Raw genomic sequence first — 9,648 nt, forward strand, 5'->3', positions numbered from 1 at the left:
TCACTTTGTGACATTTTAGATAGCATGCATTGTAGCCTACATAGGTTGAGTTGGTGAGTTTGGCAAAAATATAAGCTATCTGCAACACCAGTCTAAATTGAGTATGTGGAAGAGGCATGTGTTACAATAACATCAGCTCACCATATGATCCAATGCACAATTTTTTTCAATAAATCTGTCAGAGCGACCAAAGGAAAACCATTTGTCTACAGATCTAACGTGCTTCAAGGAACTTTTAACCTGCCATTCAGAATGTGTGTTTCCGTTGTGATATGGTGATTGTTGTTGGAAGTATCGGAAGAGTTGTTATCCTGTTTTATTTAATCACTGATGGACTAATGGGTATTGAGAGACCCAGGGGATGCACAAATATCCTTGCATTTAACTTAGGTCAACTGTTAATTAAAAACAAGGCACCAGTGTAGAGATTAGGCTGGTAGAGACTGCTGCCTCTGATGATAAAACTTAACAAAACACACTTCATACTTAATATTAAGTTACAGTCTAAAACTGTATATTCTTAAAAGGGTTTGTGGATATATCAAATATGTGCATGAGCATGAGTTTAACAAATTCTTGTTTGTTTGTGAAAAGTTTGCATGGAAATGGACACACTTTTTCACTCAAGACGATAACGTTGTCTTACATAGCATGACATCAGTGGATACCAAAATTGCTCCGTAAAACCCTGGATTTTGTCTAACTCACATACTTAGAGACTTCATTCCTCAAGAAGAGAAATTAAAATAAATCAACATGTTATGAATTACCTCACATATGTTATGTTCACACAGCAAATGTGAGTTGGTAACGTAGGAGTATCATCCCTGTATTCACTATTCCAACTTATGAATGGACATAGCTTTACCATGTCTTATACCAGTTTCACATACCTGATTTGTTCCTCCAAATATTTACTAATATATTACTAGTAGTAGTTAATATATGAAAATGATGTCAGATTTAAACACAGAATGAAAACTAAGAGCATTTGTTGTAGGTTAATATTCCACAAATTGACAGACATGTTGCCTTCTTTGCCTTCACTTGTGTTGTGATTGCACAAACCTAACCATTCAAAGCAACACAATGCAGTTATTTTACCTTAAAATGAAGGCTTCAACTTATTTTGATGCTACACTGACATACAATACAGATAATAAAGTCTCTGACATTGCCAGAGAGTGCCCAGAACGCTTGTTATTGCACTTTGTAACATTGTTGATCAGATATCATGACCCGGTTTTAGTCGGTTATTGACAAACTGGGACCGTCTTTAGTAACTCGAGATGCCAAAGGGCATTAATATCAATTCTTCCATGGTGTTGCTTTAGCCCTCATAGGGTGTTCGTTTTTTTGTTACACAGGAGGTGCTGCTGGGTCTGGTGGACCCATTGCATTTTAGGCCTTTTAATTAAACATAATCAAACTTTTTTTTAAAACTTCATCCCAATTGCAAGTAATATAAACAACACATACGTTAAATTTGTTGTCTTTACCTTTGTTAAATCACATTTATGAATAGAAGTGCCACTCGTTTTGTTTATTTTTGTATTAAAATGTAACAAAATAAGGAAATGCATCATAAAACAGGCACAATTGTACAAATGAAGCAAGTTTTATTTATTTGAATTTCATTAGAAATTGAACATACTCAATAACATCTGTCTGAACAACACATTAAAGCCATTGAAAACGGCAATTTTATACCAGACTTACCACACATGAGGGGCAGAGTCTCACTGTGTGTGTATTGCATATGTATTTTTTGCACTGGTTGCATGTATATTGTGTTTTTTTCTGTCCATGGGTCATGCGTTTTGAAGCTGACTGATGAGCTGGTCCTGTGGCTAGCTGCTCACGGGTTGGTCCTGGTCCTGGCTGCTTGCGGGCTGGTCCTGGGGCTGGCTGCTTGCGGGCTGGTCCTGGGGCTGGCTGCTTGCGGGCTGGTCCTGGGGCTGGCTGCTCACGGGATGGTCCTGGTCCTGGCTGCTTGCGGGCTGGTCCTGGGGCTGGCTGCTTGCGGGCTGGTCCTGGGGCTGGCTGCTCACGGGATGGTCCTGGTCCTGGCTGCTTGCGGGCCGGTCCTGCCTGCTTGCTGGTTGGTCCTGGCTGCTTGCGGGCTGGTCCTGGGGCTGGCTGCTTGTGGGCTGGTCCTGGCTACCAGCTGCTCATTGGATGGTCCTGGGGCTGGCTGCTCGCAGGCTTGTCCTGGCTGCTGAAGGGCTAGTCCTGAGGCTCTTTTACGTTTCGGAGCTGGCTGATGCTCATCCTCCTCTTCCAACTCAGTGTCGGACTCTGAATTTTTAGAAATGTTATCCTCACTTTCTGAAACTATTTCCTCTGCATCACTATCTGTCTCTTCAAATATCAACTGTAAGACAGTCTGAACAGATAATTGCTTTGCCATCCTGATCAGTTTTGGTAAGGAACCACGCTGACAGAGTTTTTTTTATAGTGCTAGATTCCCAAGCTTGGTTCCTGCCAGACAGAGGGTGGAATGTGTGGGAATGTGGGTGTAGATGGTTTTGGGTGCTCTAATTTTGCAACAATGTTGCAACCTTGTGCAGGAACAGTGAGTGCACACTATGGGTGCTCACACCAAGGGCCCATTCACCCTACTCTCTCTCTCACTCACACAAGCACAAACACAGAGAGAGAGAGGAGGAAGGGAAAATATGATTTCCACACTTTAACTAGTTCCGGGTCCAGTGACCCAAACATCTAGCCTAGAAATCCAGAAACGCCCCTAGCAGCAGCAAATTATATTTGCTGCCAGGGCTAGTCTAGCAACTCTCCGTTGGCTTGTGAGCTCCAGAAATCGAAACTCAATCAGGCCAATGAAATCGTGTATAGAGTCGTTAGGTGAGCTTAACATAATGATTGATGGCAGAGTTGCAACGGTTTGGCTTGAATTCCCTGCTACTTGAAAACAAATAAGATGGATGTTGCTGTTGGCGAACAGACGTCTGACACGAGTTAAGTTTTGGGCAAAAGTTTGAACTAGTCAACTAGCTCCGCTGGTGGGAAAACGCATGGGACTCATAGCGCTGTCCTATTGCGTGCAGAGGGAATTTGAAAGACAACCGATTATCCCGCCCCTCGGACTGAGCACTGCGAACGATGAGTGCTCAGACCCTACATTTTAATGTGGGTCTGGCTCGTCAGGCTACCAAACATCCTGTGTGTAATATAAATGTGAAGGGGGGTCATTGAAAATGTTTTCTGATTTATATTCCTCACAGAAAATGAGCCAAGGCCAATAAATCTTAGTTTAGAAAAATAATTATTTCAATATTTTTTATTAAGCTAAAAACTGAAAACGGGTCCCACAGACCCGGACACCTTATAAGGGTTAAAGAAAATGGTCAACTGAGGTCCAGCAAAATGGAAACATTCATCTAGTAGTCCATATGAACTACTCCACTCTGGTGTAGAATGTGTATATAGGATGACTCTGACCAAAGGAAATGAAATAGCCAGAAAGAAACAAAAGCTGATTAAGCAACTGCTCAATTGTCTTTGGCACTTTAGGATGGAGAATATGAGACAAGGATAGCCTACATATGGCATATATTTCTAGACTTGAATTAAGATTTAGTTCATTTTAATTCAGGTCCATGACTGCAGGTTTATTCCTGTACAATTTGATTCCATCTCTCTTAATTACAAGAATTACAAGATATTTTGATGTAATTTCATTTAGTTCACATAATTTAGTTGCAGATAGATACAGAACTATATTATAAAGTATGAGCTTTTTGTTATCCACTCAGATCCCCATACCAATGACATCCAAATTGGACCTCCATTGCAGTCAACCTTAATAACATATTTGTAGAAATTGAATACATGAACTGCATTTGAAGTGGGTATCTGAAAAAAAAATCATGGTCCCATAATTCTGCATATTCTCCTGAGTGTTGGGTTACGTGTAATGGTGGACTCAGGACAGCGGCTAGCCCAGCCAAGAGATAAGGTTAATTTCCCCATCACTATGTAAGAGACAGTGGATCCAGAGAACAGACAGACAAGATGACAGGAGAGGAGACACGCGATGACAGACGAGTGGAGGAAGAGGAGAAGAAAAGGAAGATGCTCCAACAGAGGGTGGGGTCATGCCATGCGTCTGCTTCTTACTCCATCAGGTATAGCTGGTATAAGTCAAGGAGTGAAATAAAGATGTGCGAGGGGCTTTGTTATGTATATATTGTATATATGTATATATGTTTTATATTTATATAGACAAGACAGAAGAGTGACGGTAAGGAAGTGGGATAGAGAGATGGTTTGGGATCGGGAAGTGATTTAAACCCAGGGGCACTTGGCCCCGTATGTGATACGGATGCTAGAGCCTGTCCCACAGCTTCTGCTGATGGATGAGTCTTGATCATGAATTATAAACCATGGAATGTGTGTATTGGTACACATTTAGGAGCACACAGACAAACAAAGGGATAACGTAGACATGAGAGCAATACAGCACTGGGGTGGAATTCTGCTAGGAAACTAATCAGTGAATGCCATGGTGACTGTCAAATACATTCCCGATGGCAAAATCTTTTGAACCTTTTCCAGTCATAAATATTGTCCTCATTGTCATTTCTCATATGCATTATGTTCATTTAGGATATATAAACATATGGCATAAAATGCTTATGTTTATACTTACACTATATCTGTGGAATAATCTGGAAGAGTTCATTAGCCCAAATAACAGGACAGAGAGTGAATGGGCATGTCTATTTGACTGTCTCCATTATCTCGGCACCGTAATAACTCACTAATTTGATCTAATCCCACAGGCTAATTCCACTGCTTCTAGCCATGCTTGTTACAACTCGACTCGTTTCCTTTGATGTACTTGTAATGCCTGCGTGTGAATGATGTTCCCTTTTCTTCCCCACAATATCCGTTTACTGTCGGAGAAGAAGCATGTTGTGGCGTTAAGTGAAAGCATGTGTGCACAGTATGAGTGGTCTGGTTTTCTGTCATATACCTCACTTTGAAAATGTTACTTAAGTCATCAAAACGGAAGAAGGATCAGAAGGATTCTGAAAAAGGGATTTCCAATTACATGTCATTGTTTTTTACATTAATATTGGCTCCATTAATTTGTCCATTCTGTGTTTTTTTAATAGAGACGGCAAATCAAAGGACGGCATCCTGCAGCTAAAAGCAAGATGCCACCAAGCTGCCAGACATATGGCTCCCGTTTGGCTTTATCAGCAGAGACCCTGCCAGTCATGCCGGACAATGGCAACACTGATCGGGACATGGACGAAGACAGAGGCCCATTCATGCGGCGGGCGCATCAACATTATAGACAGGCCATGCCGAGCCACAAGAGCCCCAGCCCTCCTCCCTACTTAAGGCCAAAGGCCTAAGTGCATTTTCGGCATGTTAGCGGATAGGTGTAACACAGGCTTATCAGGAGCGACGAGGGCTACCCTACCCCCCCACCACCACCACCACTCCCCCATCCCTATTTTCCTATCCTTGGTTCCTGTGATCTCGGCCCAAGAGGGTGACACTGAAGAGTTGTCAGATATGCCAGCGACTGTCTGGCGAGCGAGCATCACACCTGACAAACCTGAGATGGCTGAAACTATGTGGCTTCTTACATCAATGATAGAGCGCTGACCGCAGTCCAGCCTGAGGGTGCTGTATGTGTATCATTTAGTTTTACATCTTACATGTGTTCATTATGTGAAAATATTGATAAAGGATGTAAAATGATACAAGCTCTCTCTCTCTCTCTAAAATCAAATCAAATTAAATGATGCTCTATTGGCATGAATGAAAGTCGTTGTTGCCAAGGGTACAAGTTTGACATATTGGACATTAATTTTAAAAAGAATGTGTCACTCACAAGCAGACATTCTCTCTCACTCTGTGTGTGTGTGTGTGTGTGTGTGTGTGTGTGTGTGTGTGTGTGTGTGTGTGTGTGTGTGTGTGTGTGTGTGTGTGTGTGCGTGCGTGTGTGCGTGTCTGTGTGTGTGTGTGTGTGTGTCTACCTGACTGTTTGTTGTGTCTGCGTTTCCTGGCGCATGTTCAGTATTTAATTGCTGGCCTGGAGCCCTTAGTCGCCCATTTCCCCTCACTGACTCTTTAAGCATATGTGCATTATGAAGAGTTAATGTTTCAGTGTTGAGGGATTAAGATATAATTGCTGCCCTGACAGATGTTTACTGCAATTAAACTGTCCCCCTCTCGCAGGCCTGAAAGACCTTTATGGTTGTACAGACATCCACATGCTGCAAATGCTTCGGCAAACATTAAAGCCCAGTTGGGAAAACACTGACAAGCTCGGTAAACCGAGAGTGGAATGAACCACCTGTCATGTGACCAGTATCAAAGGCAAGTTCGTACCACCTGCCAGATCTGGGGGAGGTCTGTCACTGTAAATTAGAGAGACATGTGGTTAGAAGGTGTAGGTAGATGGAACATTGCCTCAGTTGACAAGCAGTATGATTGAGTCAGTGGCCATTATTTTTGTCACCAACATCATCTTCATCATTCTTAATGTTGAGAGTGGACATTGGCCTTGTGATGTTTTTTTGTTTAAGTTTTCACAAGTAGCAAAAGGCAACTCCAAATTGCTCTCTCCACCTCGGGCAGCTGCATGCCTATGCAAGTTCATAATAACAGCACCTCTGACACATTGGAATGCCATTCACGAATCACGAATCCTCTGAATCAGTCTGACCAATTCTGCCAACATCAGCTCAAATTGACCAAAACACAGGTCTTAGTTTCTGTTAGTAGTTCAAATAATTACTACATGTCCTGCAACGTGATTCTTTGATGTAATTGTGTGTGTGTGTGTAATGATAGTATTATTGTATCCCCTAAATGTATTATAATGATATAAACATCATCCTTCTAATACACATTGTGAAGAGTGAGAATGAAATGCACAGCATTTAAAGGAATTTTTGTTCACCAAATAAACATACACAATTCTAAGGAGCCACCTAATTGTTCTCTCAACAGGATCAGGATGTGCTGAGAAGAACTGGCAGGTCATCATATTTAATTGATGCTCTGGTGTTTTTTGTTTTTCCTTTCTTGCCATATTTCAACCCACTGGGCATGATGCACCTGGAGAAGCTCTGTACCCGTCACCATCTCACGGGGTGAGCGGGTTTGCGCGGCAGAGTCGGCAGCGTGCTGAATTAAAGGGCTCCACTCTAGGACGGTATGATGTTTTGGGAGAGAGAGTGCTGAATCCACCGCTGCCTCGGGACCAGGTTCGTCTGTCAGCGAGAGCCTCTTCAAGAGCAGCCGCCCGCTCTGCAGGCATGTCAGTCAGCTCGGGCAGGCAGACAGGATGAAAGGGATGGTCTGCCATGGCCATCTGTGGCTCAGCGTTAGGAGAAGAAAAACATTCTGGGCATGTTACAGGTTCCCCTTCTCTGGAGTGTCCTCTTCTCACGCATGTTTAGCACTTTGTTTTCATGAGTTCACAGAGTTCCCAAAATCACATATAAGGTGTGTTAGAGTGTCTAGTTCCGTAATAAAAAAAAAAAGCTAAAAACGTAATATTACGTTTTAGGCACTTAACGCATGGGAAGGAAAAACTTAATATTACGTTTTTGGCACTCAATGAGTTAAAGAAAAACTTTTAAAAAATCCCCATACACTTAACATTGCCGATTGTGACATCATAATACGGCCATTAAGCAATTAGAATCCTATGCCAGGTGTTCAGGCCACCTGACGCATCCTATTCAACTGTTTCCTCTGCCCAAAACTGTTTCAAAATAAACTACACTACAATAATCTACTGTTAAACAATTTAACCCATTAAACTACTGAACTTTTACATTCAACTTTATAAAACTATCTATCTATTAAACTAGCTGTATATCAACAACTTTTAAACTATATACATTCAACTTTTAAACAGTCTTTTAAACTATCATTAAACTATCTATCTATTAAACTAGCTGTCTATCAACAACTTTTCACTTGTCATCAACTATGTCAACACTTGTCATCAACTATGACTTCTACCCACTGTAGCTAGTTAACATTGTTAGCATAGTTAGCATGTTAGCATAGTTAACAATTTTAGTTAAACTGCTAGAAAACATTAGCTAAGTTAGCTAAGTAGCATTGGGTAGCATATTAACATAGTTAACATTTTTAGCAAAGCTGCTAGAAAACATTAACTAAGTTAGCTAAGTAGCAAGGTTAGCATAGTTAGCATGTAACATTGTTAGCATACTTAAATTTTTAGCAAAACTGCTAGAAAACATGAGCTAAGTTAGCTAAGGAGCATGGTTAGCATAGTTAACATTGTTAGCATTTTTAACAAAACTGCTAGAAAACATTAGCTAAGTTAGCTAAGTAGCATGGTTAGCATAGTTAACATTTTTAGCAAAACTACTAGAAAACATTAGCTAAGTAGCATGGTTAGCATGTTAGCATTAGCAAACAATTATTAAACTATCTATCTATTAAACTAGCTGTCTATCAACAACTTTTAAACGATCTATATTCAACTTTTAAACGGTCTACTTGTAAACTACCATTAAACCATCTATCTATTAAACTAGCTGTCTATCAACAACTTTTAAACTATCTACATTCAACGGTCTACTTTTAAACTATCAACTTTTATTAAGCTATGCAACCACCATGTCTATCCTAGCATCACTGTAGTAACCATCTCTGTATTATCTATTTTAACTATACATGATATTTTACATCGCAACGTTTGCATTTTCATGCACTGGTAATTCCTTGGAATTGCATTTCTAGTTCAATTTAATGTAATGTGATGTCAGTGTATTTTAATACAACAGTAAAACAAATTAAGCATTAACTAAGATTGGAAAGTGTAGACCTCACAAAATTATTTTGTCTTAAGTGTATTTATTACACTGCACCTAGCTACAATTACATGTACTAAAACATACAAGTAGTTTTTAAGTGCACTGTGTTGTAGAAATAAAAACATAGGCTAAAATGAAAACAACGTTATTATATTATACCAACACTTTAATGAAAGCTGTGCCAAATTTGGACCAAATGTCACTTTCACTATCAGCATCAGCAGCCAAAAGGAAAATGTGAGCGACTATCCTGCTGTAAAAGAGCTCGGATTAGCTCAGAGGGGCCTCTGTGAGATGGGTTAGCTTCCCAGTCTACATGAGCTTGGCCCAGCCTGAGGAGGACCCCAGTGGAGACCTGCTGTGTGGGGAACAGGATGGGAGGCAAGAGATCAGAGGGCCTGTGTGGTTTACGTGACCCCGAGCCTTTGAGCTCTGTGTTTTCACAGCTCAGCAGGGGGACAGACCTCCTCCAGCACCCAGCCCCATGCAGACAGAGCCACCCCCAGACACGAGTGGCCCTCACTGGGCTCGGGTTTGAGGTTGGTGACCCTCACCACTGGATCCAAGCTTCTGATCTGGCCACTCAGATGAGTGCAACACATGCACGACAACTCAATATGTTGACATTTGTGAGGTGACTCCAAAGGATCTCAGTGGTGGCCCAAACATGAAAGTTTTTGCAGGGAGGATTAAGATCACAAGAGACATTAGTCACAGGATTTGTGTCGTAGGAACTCCCAAGGCCTAAAATGTGGCATGAAGATGAAGGCACACCTAGTCAGGCTAAAAACCTAAATCAATTAAC

The sequence above is a fragment of the Alosa alosa genome, chromosome 3, assembly GCF_017589495.1.
Source record: "Alosa alosa isolate M-15738 ecotype Scorff River chromosome 3, AALO_Geno_1.1, whole genome shotgun sequence".
Lineage (NCBI taxonomy): Eukaryota > Metazoa > Chordata > Actinopteri > Clupeiformes > Clupeidae > Alosa > Alosa alosa.